We start from the raw sequence: 18,607 nt of genomic DNA on the forward strand, positions 1-18,607 counted from the left end.
AACTAAGCTAAAAATGTTTTGTTGATGAATTTCATTTGTGCTCTGAGTCTGAAAGTTCATGCTTAAGTGTACAATAATAATCAGCCAGCATTGATGGATTTCAGTTGCCCTAATACTGTTTCTCCATGACCGCAGTGTCCTGATGATACCTTTCATCATTGACAGCACTGAGATTTGCAAGGAAGAAGTCTAAATAGGAATGCAGAAAATAAATCTTCAGTGGCATGTTGCACTTCATAGTTCTGTATACTTGAAACATGTTATAAACCTGCTGTACGTAGTTTAGTGCTCTGTAGTTGGCAAGAAAATTTTCAACACATGGAATGCCTTCCATGTGATTTTCTATGGTCCCACTGGCATTTCTTCGAATTCCCCGTCATTGATGACCTGTTTAATCAGTTATTCTGGGAAACATATCTGCACATATCCAAATCCTTCAGAGAAACGTATGGCCTTTCTAAAACCTTTCCTGCCATGCAGCATCCACCCAACCTATAATGCCTAGGAATGTCTGGACAAGGTAGAAACAGCTTACATTATGGGCAACATTTTAATTGACTTGAATAATGAATTGAAATTACGAAGTAGGCGATCTCAAAAAAATGGTGCATGATAGAGAAATTTCACATGGTTTTCATTATTAGCAGCCCAAGATCTATAAGATACACCCAAAAGTATTCAGGAAGCAAAATCCTTGTTGACCAGGGTTATAGCAGTATCATTTATTTGCAATGGATCTATAAGACAAATATTGAAAATATACAACAGACCCAATCTTTTCATCAGGAACAGTAAATTATCTCATCACAAAACATAAATCACTACTGGGATGGAATGGGTCTTCCTTTTGAAGAAATGACAATTAGCTTATAGCCAATGAAAACAAAAACATAGCAGATTTTGCAAATCTAAAGTGAAAACAGAAACCCTGGAATCATTCAGCAGTATTTGCTGAATGAGGAACTGAGTTAACATTTTCAAGTTGAAGATTCTACATAGGACATAAAACATAACTGTTTCTCTTGCAATAGATATTCTCTGGGCAACTGAGGATTTTCTGTTCTGATTTTACAACTAACTTAATTTGTTATTATGTTAATGAGTAAAACAGACTAGCAATGTGCTATAACCTTCAGATTTTAAGTCTAACAAAGGTTGATTTAGCTCTATTTTCACTTTTTAGATATCGGCAGACTGTTACCAACTTTCTTCTATTCTGCTTTTAGTTCAGGTTGATGGACCTCTCCTTTAAAACATTTTGTTGCATTTCCCATGGGTAGGTAGAAAACACAATACTCCTAGCACATTCTGTCTTTTGAGGAATTTTATATTATTCCATCGACAGAGTTCTGAAATATTACTGACCTGTCCCAGGTGTAAATGCACACACGTATATTTTTTGCTCATAATAAGTCTTATGAAAAGAACATCAAAAAGCCTGCCTGTACATGATTATTTTAATACAGCTTTCTAGTTCTTTTAAGTAAAAAACAGAATATAGAAACTAACTAATGCAAAGCCTTCTAGGTATATTGATTTTCTTACCTTTGTAGCTGAACCAATCAGAGGCACAAGTACAGCACATGAGAATTACCAAGCCTCTATGGGTTTGAGCTCATTAAGGGCATGGTTAGGAACTCAGCAGATGCAACAGAAGCTTCATTACGGGAGTGTTTTGATTGTCTTCTCTACTTTGCTAGAAATGCATCCAAAATCATATAAAAAATATTGAGGGAGTTCTACAAATCTGTTACAATATGATTCAGAAATAAAGAAAGTATTCAGACAAATTTAGGGCAATTGCGACATGCTTCGCAATTAACTCACCTTGTGTGTCAGGTAAATCCTGCTGTGCTAATTTTCATAAAAATAATTAAACTTGTCAATCACCAAATTGATCAAATATTTCCATAAAATATGATAGCATTCCAGATGTAAATGCTACCTTGAAATAACTCTAGGGTATTTATTAGATTATTTAAAATCTAAAAAATTTCACCTTGACAATGTTCACTTCCTGACCATGAAACAAAAGAAAATGAGTGGTGACTCATCTGGATTTGCTTCCATTCTTTAGGGATTTTTTCCTGGGAATTCATAACCATTTGCAACTTCACTAGATGCATAAAATATATGGCATTAATGATGTTAACTTGCTTCCTGTCTCATGTTCCTATGTGCCCAAATGACAGATCTGTAATTGACAATGCCTTCAATTAATTGCCCTCAGTGTTGTATTTTTTTTTCTGTATCTTTTATTTATGTTCCAGGAAGCTACTTTAACATAAAAGCAGAGGTAGGCTCCTGAGCTTGACTCCGGTCGAACAATGAAGCAAATTTATACATTTTAGTGTATTTTTCCCACCCAATGTCTTTAGTTATGGATTTCCATCATCCGCTTCACCATCAGATTTCAGGACCCAGGAACTCATAAAAGCTACTTTGATATTCGTCTTTTTGTACTATTTATTTCTGTTGTAACTTGTAGTAAATTTTATGACTTGCACTGTACTGCTGCCACAAAACAACAAATTTCATGGCATATATCAGTGACAAAAAAACCTGATTCCGATTCTGATTCCTTAGTGTATAAGGATTTATCCATTTCATTCCTGAGTGTCCTCATTGACTGAGCACCCACAGTCCTCATAACTAGAGTTGCAAAAATTTAAGAGTCTCTGAATAGAAACATAGAAACATAGAAAATAGGTGCAGGAGTAGGCCATTCGGCCCTTCGAGCCTGCACCGCCATTTATTATGATCATGGCTGATCCTCCAAGTCAGAACCCCGCCCCAGCCTTCCCTCCATACCTCCTGACCCCCGTAGCCACAAGGGCCATATCTAACTCCCTCTTAAATATAGCGAATGAACTGGCCTCAACTGTTTCCTGTGGCAGAGAATTCCACAGATTCACCACTCTCTGTGTGAAGAAGTTTTTCCTAATCTCGGTCCTAAAAGGCTTCCCCTCTATCCTCAAACTGTGGCCCCTCGTTCTGGACTTCCCCAACATCGGGAACAATCTTCCTGCATCTAGCCTGTCCAATCCCTTTAGGATCTTATACGTTTCAATCAGATCCCCCCTCAATCTTCTAAATTCCAACGAGTACAAGCCCAGTTCATCCAGTCTTTCTTCATATGGAAGTCCTTCCATCCCAAGAATCAATCTGGTGAACCTTCTTTGTACTCCCTCTATGGCAAGGATGTCTTTCCTCAGATTAGGGAACCAAAACTGCACACAATACTCCAGGTGTGGTCTCACCAAGGCCTTGTACAACTGCAGTAGTACCTCCCTGCTCCTGTACTCGAATCCTCTCGCTATAAATGCCAGCATACCATTTGCATTTTTCACCGCCTGCTGTACCTGCATGCCCACTTTCAATGACTGGTGTATAATGACACCCAGGTCTCGTTGCACCTCTCCTTTTCCTAATCGGCCACCATTCAGATAATAATCTGTTTTCCTATTTTTGCCACCAAAGTGGATAACTTCACATTTATCCACATTAAATTGCATCTGCCATGAATTTGCCCACTCACCCAACCTATCCAAGTCACCCTGCATCTCTTAGCATCCTCCTCACAGCTAACACTGCCACCCAGCTTCGTGTCATCCGCAAACTTGGAGATGCTGCATTTAATTCCCTCATCCAAGTCATTAATATATATTGTAAACAACTGGGGTCCCAGCACTGAGCCTTGCGGTACCCCACTAGTCACCGCCTGCCATTCTGAAAAGGTTCCATTTATTCCCACTCTTTGCTTCCTGTCTGCTAACCAATTCTCCACCCACACCAATACCTTACCCCCAATACCGTGTGCTTTAAGTTTGCACACTAATCTCCTGTGTGGGACCTTGTCAAAAGCCTTTTGAAAATCCAAATATACCACATCCACTGGTTCTCCCCTATCCACTCTACTAGTTACACCCTCAAAAAATTCTATGAGATTCATCAGACATGATTTTCCTTTCACAAATCCATGCTGACTTTGTCCGATCATTTCACCGTTTTCCAAATGTGCTGTTATCACATCCTTGATACTGACTCCAGCAATTTCCCCACCACCAACGTTAGGCTAACCGGTCTATAATTCCCCGGTTTCTCTCTCCCTCCTTTTTTAAAAAGTGGAGTTACATTAGCCACCCTCTAATCCTCAGGAATTAGTCCAGAATCTAACGAGTTTTGAAAAATTATCACTAATGCATCCACTATTTCTTGGGCTACTTCCTTAAGCACTCTAGGATGCAGACCATCTGGCCCTGGGGATTTATCTGCCTTCAATCCCTTCAATTTACCTAACACCACTTCCCTACTAACATATAATTTGCTCAGTTCCTCCATCTCACTGGACCCTCTGTCCCCTACTATTTCTGGAAGATTATCTATGTCCTCCTTAGTGAAGACAGAACCAAAGTAATTATTCAATTGGTCTGCCATGTCCTTGCTCCCCATAATCAATTCACCTGTTTCTGTCTGCAGGGGACCTACATTTGTCTTTACCAGTCTTTTCCTTTTTACATATCTATAAAAGCTTTTACAGCCAGTTTTTATGTTCCCTGCCAGTTTTCTCTCATAATCTTTTTCCCCTTCCTAATTAAGCCCTTTGTCCTCCTCTGCTGAACTTTGAATTTCTCCCAGTCCTCAGGTGAGCCACTTTCTCTGGTTAATTTGTATGCTTCTTCTTTGGAATTGATACTATCCCTAATTTCTCTTGTCAGCCACGGGTGCACTACCTTCCTTGATTTATTTTTTTGCCAAACTGGGATGAACAATTGTTCTAGTTCATCCATGCAACCTTTAAATGCTTGCCATTGCATATCCACCGTCAATCCTTTAAGTGTTATTTGCCAGTCTATCTTAGCTAATTCACGTCTCATACCTTCAAAGATTATGATTAAAGATTATACATTTTATTGAAAAAAAGTTAATTTAAATGTTCTATTTTAAAGGTCTTTATCTAAATTCTGAGCCAATGGCCAATGACGCTGCTAATGAGTTAATGTGAATGGTGTTTCCTCATAGACTGCAAATAATAAGCTTTTGCTTCTTTGAGATATTAGTTGTCTTGATGATTGCCATAAATGCCACTGAGTTAGAACATTTCGCTCACCATTTTTTTGGTTGCCAGAAATATAAAGCTGAGGAAACAAAAGAAGTCATGCAGTGGTGCTTTGTGAAATAAGATGTTGTGAAGTTAGCCAGGCTCATTAAGGCGAAATCTGTACAAGTGTTTCATTTAGGATGATCTTGGAGAATAGCTTGAATCTTTCTTGTTTGATTAGAGTGGCATCACCTTCTAATGTGTGGTAGTATGCTCTTTATTCAGCATTATTATGCAAGTATTTGTTCCTTATGTTGAACAAGGTGAGTCTATCCATTGCACCTATTCTGCGTTTTCACCCTTCTATGAAATTATTAACACTTAATGATTTGTTTTCAGCCCTCTCTCAGCAAATGTTTGCTCAGACCATCTTTGGGGAAATCAAAGAAATTGAAGAAATACACAATCAAATGTAATAACTATCTAATGAGATCCCAGGAAACAACTGTTGTTGCCCCATTATTATAAAGTTGATGCAGATGGTGCAAATCAATTTCCGAATGAAAGCAGAGCTCAAACTGCAAACATGAGCAGCTGCCATTTATGAACCTGAATAACTGGCATGAATTCTTAATGGATTATGTTTAAATCTGATGAGAAGGGAGATTTTCAATAATCAGGATGACAAGGTAATTATTTGAGAAGCCTGGCTGCTGCTGTCTTATTTCTTTATTTATTAAGATACAGTGCATATTCGGCCCTTCTAGTCCTTTGAGGCATGCCACCCAGCCATCTCCTCATTTAATCCTAGCCTAATCACAGGACAATTCGCAATGGCCAATTAACCTACCAAACAGTGGGAGGAAACCAGAGCACCTGGAGAAAGTCCATATGATCACAGGGAGAATGTCCAAACTCCTTATAGGCAATGGTAGGAATTAATCCTGGGTCACTAGTACTGTAAAGCATTATGCTAACCACGACGCTATCATGCCGCCCTGCTTTCAGCAACCTTTATTCCTGTTGTTGATCTCTCAAGTATAAGATCCTGATCTGAGGCACAATAAGGCATTGTGACTTGCTATCAGTCGGTATTTGAAACAGATTCATAATTATGATATTGTTATGGGTATTGACCAAGCAAGTCCTTATGGTTTAACTGGTTAGGTCAGTGAATATTTGAAAGCCTATTAAAGAAAGAAAGCCCTCTGCCCAAATCTGAGCATAATCTGAGTGGGCTGAATTTACCTAGTGTCATCGTATGGGCACTGCTATTGTATTCGGTTACCTGGATGACTGATCCTAATGGATTGAATTCACAAGTACACAAGGAACTCCACTCTACGTAAAATGGAGTTCTGCCATGTAAACCAAGATTTTGTGATCCAGGGCTGCTAGGAAGTGATTGTGACACAAGCAGAATATGCAGAGCTGAAAACCTGGTGTGCCTAAATGATACATCTCAGAGCTTTTGACTTGTATTGTTGTACGCTGAAGATATTAAAGTAGCAGCTCTTAACTGAAGCAGCTGCTTCATATTGAAGAAACAGAGTGAAGAGTATGGGTAGAGAAAATAGAATGGGCCTCATTTTAATCTGCTGCCTGTTGTAATAGAGGACACAGTCTTCCAAATTGGATTGGTACTTGAGAGAAAGTAATTGGGAAGGACAACATGGAGAGCGCGATGAAATCGGACGAACAACAAACTGCGGCTTGATGAGTCAAATGACTATGATCTATGATCAATTGATTCCAGGTTTAGAATGCATGAGGGAAATGACAAATATTTAAAGTTCAAAGTAAATTTATTATCGAAGTGCATATACGTCACCACACACAACCCTGATATTGATTGTCTTGCGAGGATACTCAATAAATCCATAGTATAATAACCATAACAGAATCGATGAAAGACCACATCAACTTGAGAACTCAAACAGTGTGCAAAAGGCAATAAACTGCAAATACAGAAAAAAATAAATAATATTAAATAAATGAGCAATAAGTATTGAAAACATGAGATGAGGAGTCCTTGAAAGTGAGTCCATAGGATGTGGGAACATTTCAATGAAGGGGCAAGTGAAGTTGTGTAAATTATCCCCTTTAGTTCAGAAGCCTGATGGTTGAGGGGTAATAACTGTTCCTCAATCTGGTGGTGTGAGTTCTGAGGCTCCTACCTTTTTCTTGATGGCAGCAGCGAGAGCATGGCCTGTGTGGTGGGACTCCCTGATCACGGGTGCTGCTTTCCTGCGACAATGCTTCGTGTGGATGTGCTCAATGGTAGGGAGGTCTTTATCCACGATGGACTGGGCCATATTCACTACTTTTTGTAGGATTTTCCATTCAAGAGCAATGGTGTTTCCATACCAGGCTGTGAAGCAGCCAGTCAATAGACTTGCCACTACACATCTATAGAAGTTTGTCAAAGTTTTAGATATCATGCCAAATCTTTATAAACTCCGAAGGAAGCAAAGATGTTGCTGTGCTTTCTTCATAATTGCACTTAAAAGGTGGGCCTAGGACTGGTCCTCCAAAATAATAGCGCTGAGGAATTTAAGGTTGCTGACTCTGTTCACCTCTGATCCTCCAATGAGGACTGGCTCATGGACCTCAGGTTTCCTTATCCTGAAGTCAATAATCTGCACTCTTGTCTTGATGACATTGAGTAAATAGTTGTTGTAATGGGATTATCAGGGCATTTGGTCCTAGCTCCCCTAATCTCATCATGACCAACAGAAGAACTTCTCCTGATAAATGCTGGGAAGTCTGCCCTATTATGTGTGTCACAGATTCCAACACTGACACCACAGTGGTTGGCCTCATCAACAATTCATAGTTCATAGTCATACTTTATTAATCCCGGGGGAAATTGGTTTTCATTACAGTTGCTCCATAAATAATAACTAGTAATAGAACCATAAATAGTTAAATAGTAATATGTAAATTATGCCAGTAAATTATGAAATAAGTCCAGGACCAGCCTATTGGCTCAGGATGTCTGACCCTCCAAGGGAGGAGTTGTAAAGTTTGATGGCCACAGGCAGGAATGACTTCCTATGACGCTCAGTGCTGCATCTCAGTGGGATGAGTCTCTGGCTGAATGTTCTCCTGTGCCCACCCAGTACATTATGTAATGGATGGGAGACATTGACCAAGATGGCATGCAACTTAGACAGGATCCTCTTTTCAGACACCACCGTGACAAAGTCCAGTTCCATTCCCACAACATCACTGGCCTTACAAATGAGTTTGTTGATTCTGTTGGTGTCTGCTACCCTCAGCCTGCTGCTCCAGCACACAACAGCAAACATGATAGCACTGGCCACCACAGACTCGTAGAACATCCTCAGCATCGTCCAGCAGATGTTAAAGGACCTCAGTCTCCTCAGGAAATAGAGACGGCACTGACCCTTCTTGCAGACAGCCTCAGTGTTCTTTGACCAGTCCAGTTTATTGTCAATTTGTATCCCCAGGTATTTGTAATCCTCCACCATGTCCACCCTGACATCCTGGATGGAAACAGGGGTCACCGGTACCTTAGCTCTCCTCAGGTCTACCACCAGCTCCTTAGTCTTTTTCACATTAAGCTGCAGATAATTCTGCTCACACCACATGACAAAGTTTCCTACCATAGCCCTGTACTCAGCCTCATCTCCCTTGCTGATGCGTCCAACTATGGCAGAGTCATCCGAAAACTTCTGAAGATGACAAGACTCTGTGTAGTAGCTGAAGTCCGAGGTGTAAATGGTGAAGAGAAATGGAGACAAGACAGTCCCCTGTGGAGCCCCAGTGCTGCTGATCACTCTGTCGGACACACAGTGTTGCAAGCACACATACTGTGGTCTGCCAGTCAGGTAATCAAGAATCCATGATACCAGGGAAGCATCCACCTGCATCGCTGTCAGCTTCTCCCCCAGCAGAGCAGGGCGGATGGTGTTGAATGCACTGGAGAAGTCAAAAAACATGACCCTCACAGTGCTCGCTGGCTTGTCCAGGTGGGCGTAGACTCGGTTCAGCAGGAAGACGATGGCATCCTCAACTCCTAGTCAGGGCTGGTAGGCGAACTGGAGGGGATCTAAGTGTGGCCTGACCATAGGCTGGAGCAGCTCCAGACCAAGTCTCTCCAGGGTCTTCATGATGTGGGAGGTCAATGCCACCGGTCTTTAGTCATTGAGGCCGCTGGGGCGTGGCGTCTTCAGCACAGGGACGAGGCAGGATGTCTTCCACAATACAGGAACCCTCTGGAGCCTCTGGCTCAGGTTGAGTACATGGCAAAGTACTCCACATAGCTGCGGGGCACAGGCTTTGAGCACCCTGGTACTGACACCATCCGGTCCTGCAGCCTTGCTTGGGTTGAGACGTTTCAGCCGTCTTCTCACCTGTAGAGCTGTGAAGCCCACCGTGGTGGTTTCGTGTCAATGAGATGGTTATATAGGGATGGTAGAGAGGTTGGTAGAATGATGTGAGCACAGCAACTCAAGTTTCAACGTAGACAAAACTGAAGAGATGATTGTGGAATTTAGTAAGGTGCAGGTAGACCACTCCTCACTGCACACGAACAGCTCCAGCATGGACATAGTTAGAAGCACCATGTTTTTGTGAGTGTTTTGTGAGTGCACATAACTGACAATCTCACTTGGCCCCTCAACACCACTTCTTTAGCCAAGAAAACACCACAGTGTCTCCACTTCCTCAGGAGATTAAGGCAAGTGAGGCTCCCCCCGCACATTCTAACCAATTTTTACAGGAGCACCATTGAGAATGTACTGACCAGCTGCATCACTGTCTGTTACAGGCATTGCAGGGTATCTGATCACAATACTCAATACAAAGGAGTGGGGTCTCTCTTCCACCCATCCACAGTATCTATCAGGAGCACGGCATACTCATACATTGTCAAGGATCCCTCCCATCCGTCTCCCAATCCCTATGTCCCCTACCATCAAGCAGCATTAGGGTAGGGAATACTCGAATGGGAAACAACTTCTTCCACCAGGCTGTGAGACAACTGAAATCTCTGCCACCACTCAGGCCTCATCATATATGAAGTGCAAGTAATGTTACACTGTTTACTTTTTAAATTGTATCCTAAATGCACCTTATGCTAAATGTCAGTATTTTATTATTCGTTAAATTATTTGTGATAATATTACTTTATGTGTTGTGTTGTCCGCCATTTGCCCAGAGAAACATTGATTCATTTGGTGGTATGCACGTATATGCTTCAATGGCAATAAACTTGAACTTGTACTTGTACTTGAAAATATTCTACTTCATTTCACCTCCAACCTCTTAGCCTCTTACCCTCCCGTTTTGGATGGGCTTGAGTGTCAAGGGTTTAGTGTGCACCATTTCTTGTTGGTGGGGGTGTACACAGAGCCTTTCTGGTCTTTTAAAATGAAATTGGCTAATTACTTGAAAGAACCTAATTAGGAAGTACACTAGGGTACTTTCAATCAGTGTAATCGACTGATTGCTCAGTGAAGAAGATTTCCAAGACAGACCTCCCAACAACAGGATATTTTGTTTTCCATTTTGCAAAGACTGACCAGCCTTTCTTCTTTCTGCTCAGGCCTGCATTCGTACTCTCCCGATTTCTTGTTTACATATCTGCAGTGCAAAGTTTCAATAGCAGCGGGAAGTATGCTTTGCACTTCACTGATGTCACAGCAGGGTGCAGAGCGACATTTATGCATAGGTACATCACACCCACGGCAATTTGCATTAATGAGAATTCCTAATCATATTCAACAACTGAATTCAGAACCCACTTTAATTGTGCAACTCTTGAAATAATAGCTCCTTACTGACAGAATATCTAAGCAATTTCCACGGGAGAATCAAGGAAAACCACCAGCAACAAATATACACATGTAATTATCTTAAAATGCAAGCTATAAATATTAAATTTTTAATGTAAAAAATGAAAATGGGACACGTTTGTACAATACATTTCTGTTTCTAAATAGCAATGTTTCTTTTTTGAAATCATAAGAGCATGGTATTAACTGTTGGCAAACAAAATACAGTAATGAGTATTAATCCAGAAACCTCAGTATGTGTTTCTGTGACTAATCATAGGTAAAATCGTGAGCTAAACTACTGATACAGTTTATAGGAGAGTGTATGGAAAATTAATGTTTCCAAGCCAGTTCTACTGTAATGTTAATATTTTACAGTTAAAGTTGATCTAATTTTACTGCTTGTCCTTCATAAAACTAATACTTTAAAATGAATGGCCCAGTACCTCGTGAAATCCTACAGAGATTCGTGTTATCTGCAACTGTAGAAATTTTAAAAAATGCATGAAGTACAACTGAATCCGGATTGTTGCTGTTTGACCTGAGGTGCTTTTCATGGACATAAACTAGTCTAGATCACAACAAACAAGCTCTGTTATCCTCTAAGGAAATGAAAAGACTGAAATAATCCATTTAAAAATGGAAAATGCTTTCCTGTTTACATACAAAGTGAAATAGATGAATTATAATTTTCCTTTTTCTGATTGTCTTTAGTTTGTATGTACTTGCAAAGTTTTCTGTGGAATTGCTCCTTTGTAACTTTCTGCGGATGATTTTAATGGTAAGCTTATAAGACCATAAGATATAAGAGCAGAGTTAGGCCATTGGCCCATAGAGTCTGCTCTACCATTTCATCATGGCTGATCTATTTTCCCTCTCAGCCTTAATCTCCTGCTTTCTTCCTGTATCCTTTCATGCCCTAACTAATGAAGAATCTATCAACCTCTGCTTTAGATGTACCCAATGACTTAGCCTCCACAGCTGCCCGTGGCCATAAATTCCACAGATTCACCACACATTGGCTAAAGAAATTCCTCCTCATCTCCAGTCTAAAAGGACACCTCTCTATTCTGAGGCTGTGTTCTCCATAGAAAATATCCTCTCCATATTTACTGTCCATTCAGAAATCTGATGGCAGATGGGAAGAACTGTTCCTATGACATTGGTTGTGTGCCCTCGGGCTCCTGTACCTTCTCCCTGATGGTAACAAATGAAAACTTACAAAAAGTGGTGGATACAGCCTGATCCATCACAGGAAAAGTCCTCCCCACCACTGAGCATATCTGCAAAGAGCACTGCTACAATACAGCATCCATCATCAGACATCCACCCCCACCCCCAGCTCTCTTCTCACTGCTACCATCAGGAAGGAGATACAGGAACCTTAAGTACCATGCTACCAGGTTAAGGAACAGTTACTATCTATCCTTCAACCATCAGGCTCCTGAACTAACGTGGACAGCTTCACTCACCATAGCACTGAAATAATCATTCAACACAATCTGAGGACTCACTTTCAAGGACTCTACAACTCATGTTTACAGTGTTATTTATTTATTTTATTAACTATCTATTAACTTGTATTAACTACCTCGACTATGCCTCTTCCCACCCCGCCACATGTAAAAATGCCATTACCTACTCCTAGTTCCTCCGTCTCCGCCGCATCTGCTCCCAGGATGAGACTTTCTGTTCCAGGACATCTCAAATGTCCTCTTTCTTTAGGGATTGTGGTTTCCCTTCTACCGTCATCAATGATGCCCTCACCCGCATTTCCTCCATTTCCCGCACTTCGGCCCTCACCCCATCCTCCCACTGCCACGACAGGGACAGAGTTCCCCTTGTCCTCACCTACCACCCCACCAGCCTCCAAATCCAGCACATTATCCTCCGCAACTTCCACCACCTTCAACAGGACCCCACAACTAAGCACATATTTCCCTCTCCACCCCTCTCTGCTTTCCGCAGGGATCGGTCCCTCCGCGACTCCCTTATCCACACGTTCCTCTCCACGGATCTCCCACTTGACACTTATTCCTGTAAGCGTAAGTGCTACACCTGTCCCTACACCTCCTCTCTTGCCACCATTCAGGGCCCCAAACAGTCCTTCCAGGTGAGGTAACGCTTCACTTGTGAGTCTGTTGGGGTCATCTATTGCATTCGGTGCTCCCGGTGCGGCCTCCTCTACATCGGTGAAACCCGACGCAGATTGGGGGACCGCTTCGTCGAGCACCTCCGCTCCGTCCGCCGCAACAGACAGGATCTCCTGGTAGCCACCCACTTCAACTCTGCTTCCCATTCCCAGTCAGATATGTCCATACATGGCCTCCTCTACTGCCATGATGAGGCTAAACTCAGGTTGGAGGAGCAACACCTTAAATACTGTGTAGGTAGTCTCCAGCCCCTTGGTATGAACATAGAATTCTCCAACTTCCGGTACTTCCCTCCCCCTCCCTTCCTCTATCCCTATTTCACTCTGCCTCCTCCCCCAGCAGCCTATCACCTCCCTCATGGTTCTGTCTCCTTCTACTACTCATTATTTTCGTGCCTATCACTTCCCTGCTTCCCCTCCCCCACCCCTTTGTCTTTCAAATTACTGGTTTTTCAACTGAACCTACCAGCTTTCTACTTCCAACCCTCCCCCACTTTCTTTATAGGGCCTCTGCCCCTTCCCTCTTCAGTCCTGACGAAGGGTTCCGGCCCGAAACGTCAACTCATCATTTCCACGGATGCTGCCCGATCTGCTGAGTTCCTCCAGTGTGTTGTGAGAGTTATTTATTTATTTGTTTGTTTGCATAGTTAGTCTTTTTCTGCATCTTCTTTTCCAGTCTTTGTGTGTAGTTGCAAGAAAATGAATCCCAGTGTAGTATTTGGTGACATACTATATAGTACTTAGATAATAAATTGACTTTGAACTTTGAACTTTTGAACTTTGGAATAAACAGTGATAAGCAATATCAGAAAGTCATGCTGCTCCAGTAGTCCTTTGAAGACAATACATGTTAAAATGGATGCCAAAGCAATGGCTAGGAGTTGGGAGCTTCCACCAAAGAAATGTAACAGGATTCACCCGAACAATGCTCAAATCTGATCCAATTTTACATCAAAGTAATCTGTAACAGTGATGGAGGTAGAAGCCATCCATTTAAAGTGCACGTCAATGAAACTGTTTTTTCCCATTTTGGGCATGTTCCTAATCTGTGCACTAAGCAGTTGCTGTTATGTATCAGTGGTCCAATGACACCAAACATGAAGCATGATGGCTTTATGCAAGTGGATCCACACTGCTCCAAATCCCGTTAATATATAATGCATAATGAGGACTTCCAAACCCACTGAGTGTATCATCTCACAGCTCAATTTAATTGTACATTTGAAGCATGTTGAACACAACCAAATTCCTCAGTCTCAGTGTTGTAGTGACCTATCAGTTCTTGTTTTGTCTGAAAGTTAAAACAAAGAAACTAATCACCTGTCTGTGCTGATTTAGCCAGTTCATGTCCACGTTTGACACATTACAAGTAGTTTCAGTGGACTCTGATGGAGAAGTTAGCAATCCATGTCTTGATCTGAATCACAATACAGGCTGTCTCTGGGAAATGAATGGGTTCCAGTTTACAGATGTCCCTTAACAATGCTGCTGAGCAGAGAAATCTTGGCGTCCAGATTCATACTCGGTGAAAATGGCTAAGCAGGTCAATAATGTGGTTTAGAAGGCTTATGGAATGCCTGCTTTTATTAGTCAAGGCACTGAGTTCAAAACCCAACTTTATAAAATTCGGATGAGACAACATCTGGAGTACTACATACAGATCCGGTTGCCCCTTTATATGAAAGAAGTTGAGGCTTTGAAGTGGGTGCAGAAGAAGTTTAGTGGGATTCAGCCTGGTTTAGAGGGCATGTGCTGTCATGAGAGGCTGGATAAAATTGGGTTGTTTTCTCTGAGCGCTGGAGGCTGAGAGGAGATGTGATAGAGGTTTACAAGATTATGAGAGGCATTGATAGAGTAGACAGGGAGTATTTTTCCCAGGATAGAAAAAGCTATGTCTTTTATCAAAGAGCATGCGTTGAAGGTGAGAGAGGGTAGATAAAAAAGGGATGTGAGGGGTATGTTTTTTTTTCTTGGAAAGTGGTGGAAGGTTAGAATGTGCTACCTGGTGTGGTGGTAGAGGTAAATACATTAGGGACTTTTAAGAAATGTTTAGATTGACACATGAATATAAGGAAGAAGGAGGGATATGGACATTGTGTAGGTAGGAGGGATTCAATTTTGTTTTTTTAATTTACTTTTTAGCTGGTTTGGAGCAACACTGTGGGACAAAGGGCATATTCATGTGCTGTACTGTTTATGTTCCATGTTCTATGTCAGAAAATATATAAAGAGTAATCAATATGGTAACCATACTGCTACGGTATTATAATTATAGCACCAAAGGTAGATAAAACTAATTTTTAAAAAAGCAATTACTAAAAGTAAAGAGAGAAGAAACTGTGTCTGATGTACATAAAAAATGAATGTATATACGCATGTTAGATTTTTGGTTTAAATAATATATGGGAATTCATTCATGAGAGGGGTGTCCATAAATTAGGTGCTTGTAATCTGCGGATGCCCAGTATTGTACCATATGAACAATTAATTAGGACATCAATCAAGGATGAAAGTGACTACAATATGATTTCCATTCACTGGCAGCCCTTTGATTCTGGTGAGTGCTCAGGTGTTACATCAAAAAAAGTATGAATTCTAGAAATTCCAATATGCAGTCAGAAGATCTCACTTTAGTCTTACTGCTGCCTGGACAGGAAGTCCACATGAAACACTTTTTGGGTAGTTCTGGATTTAGGTGCACAAAGGTCCACTGATTAAATAGAGGGAATCGTTAACGTATTCAAATGCAGGGAACTAATACTGTCAGAGCCCCAGTGAAATTTGAGCATCAGTCGGTGCTTGGACCACAATTTCTCAGTGTTATCCTAATATTCAAAAATGTTTGTTTGTAGAGTGCGTAGACAAGTAAAACGAGATACAAGAAACTCAAAACAAGTTTATGGTGCATACGGGTTTCTTTATTAGTAATTAGAATAGAGGCTGCAATTTCATATCAAACAGCAGTGATTATTACAACTATATTTAGGTTGGCCACCCCTTTTCTGAGATATTTGGGGCCGGGAATGTATTAGGTTTTAGATTTTTTTCAGATTTTGGATAATTTGCATCTATATAATGATATAGATAGGGGATAGAACCCGTCTAAACACAAAATCCACTTATATTACATATCCAGCTTGTATGTTACCCTGAAGGTAGTTTTATTTAATATTTTTAATAACTTAAATTTTAAAATCTTAAAAATTGAATGCCATGTCTTTCCTTAAATTTCTGCAACCATCCTGCTGAATATTCACAATTACCTTCAATTATCAATTCATTACGATAGATCTTTGCTTGTTTCATGATCAGCATATACCAGTAAGTGACATATGTTCACTCTGATGCTGATGAATCCACTCTTTGAATATTTGAATACACGATTGAGATCTTTATTGATCACTTTATGTAGTGTTTTTCAATTTTTCATTAACTTCTGTTCATTGCATTTAGATAGACAAGCTGCCTTTCTGTTTCTTCAGGTGCTTTTCGACCCAACACTGTACTCCTGGGTCAATGCTTCGCATTTACACTGCTGTAACGTTTTTACAACATCTTCACTTTCTGTGATGTGAAAAACATAAATGTTTCCTCATTTTCTTTTCACTATTATCCATAGGGGTAACTGCAGGCCAGTTTAACATTTTCAACAATATCTTCACAGAGCACAGAATATGTGGAAATCACGTGGTAATCACTGTGAGTGTGGCACAATGGTTTGGCTATGATGGCTGTTGAAAACAAATTGGCATGAACAGGGCCCCACTCAGGGTATGTGAGGTCACTTCTCTGAACTGTAGTGCGCATCATCTGGGAGCCCTCCCTACATTTTATGGAATTTTCCATTTGTGGCATCATGTCAACACTCAAAAAAAATCAGATTTTGGAGGTTTTCAGTTTGTGGATTTTGGGATAAGGGGTGCTCAACCTGTACCAAGGTCAAACTGTGTAATATACTCAGTTCTTAAAGATACACTACACTGTACGGTGGTTTCTTACAGGCTGGCTCCGCAGAACATTGCAGAAATATATTACAGCTCAGAAAGCAAGTAGTCACATGACAAGTATTCAAGGGCAGAGATGATGATTGGCAGCGCATTTAAACATGCAATAATCAAAAGCTTGGAGCACTTTTGAGTCTCCAGGGAAATTTTGAACATTGCTTGAAAAGGGCACAGAAATTCTCTTGCTGCTTTAGGCTGATGCTCCATTAAACTTCCTCTCTGATCTACAGTGTTCTTCTATTTGTGGAGCTACTGCTGGCCTGTCTGTCTCATGACATTTTTCCATCCTCTCAACTGAAAATTGCCCATAAACAGCATACACCATTGCTTACAAATTTCTTATCTTTTATAAATAAGTCATGACCACAAAATCATTGATTGAAGCTCTAGCCAATCTCATCATGCACTCTGCACACAACATAAGTATTGACTCTGAAGTTTCAGATGGTCGAGGGCTTGGCTGAAGAATTGTGTCTGCAGATGCCAGTCTTATTTGCTCTTGTTTAAAAAAATAGTAAGATGTCAGCACGCTTAGATGTAGTGATATCTACAGGGCCAACCAAAGATGTTGTCTTTTCTTAAACATATTTGTTACTACCTCAAAACTCTGCTTCATTAAGAACTTGAAAGTCTACCCCATTAGCAAGTGGCTCATTGGTGGAGAAACTAAAGGAACTGGACTTGGTGCAGTTCACAGTGCTGCATGTGACAGAGAAATATTGGTGTGCAAAGGCGATGTACAGTCTAACAGACAGTGATTGTCTTAGTCATCTTTCTTGTGATCGCAAGACCCTGTTGGACATTGGTAAACTGAAGTACAGCAAGTCTGATTCACTGTTTCATTTACGAACGGTGGGGGAACTTTGTTTCCTCAGTTATTGCAAGGACTGGGCCTCAAACCGTGATGTTGCCTGTTTGCAGCCATCCATAGTTCATTGTTCAAGTTGAATTATCATTCAACTATACATGAATACTCATGCATAAAGCCAAAAAAATCAGTGTTACTCTGGGGCCAAGGTCCCAAACACAGTACCAACAGTCACACACAGCACAAGGCACATATGGTTCATATCTGTATAAGATGGCAATCACATATAAGATATCAGTAAAACACAATCACACAATAGTATATGGACTAAGACCCTGAGTCGATGATCGTTGCAGAAATTTGCAGCTGAACACAACACAGGTTACCTCCTGTCAAGCAAATCCTAGGGGTCATGACTGACTCCAGCTTGTACAAACCACTTTCAGTAGAGCGCACCAACTCAGAAGCCTCTCTCTTGGGCGGCTGTAAACAGGCAACACTGCGGCTTGAGGCCTTGTCCTTGTTGTGACTGAGGTCATGTAGCTCCCCCGCTGTACGCCAATCAATCAGTGAATCGGACTTACACCATTCCACATTTACAATGTGCGAAAGGGTCTTGCAATCACAAGAAAAGTGACTAAGATGCTCACACAGTGTTAGAGTACACACCACCTTCTCATCAAGTGCAGTTCCATCAGTTTCTTCACCAAACAGCCACTCACTGATTGGAGAAACCTGCAGTACTTTAAGTCCTTAGTGTCCAGCAGGATCTTGCGATTGTAAAAAAATACATTTAAAAAG

Source organism: Mobula hypostoma, chromosome 10, assembly GCF_963921235.1.
Source record: "Mobula hypostoma chromosome 10, sMobHyp1.1, whole genome shotgun sequence".
NCBI lineage: Eukaryota > Metazoa > Chordata > Chondrichthyes > Myliobatiformes > Myliobatidae > Mobula > Mobula hypostoma.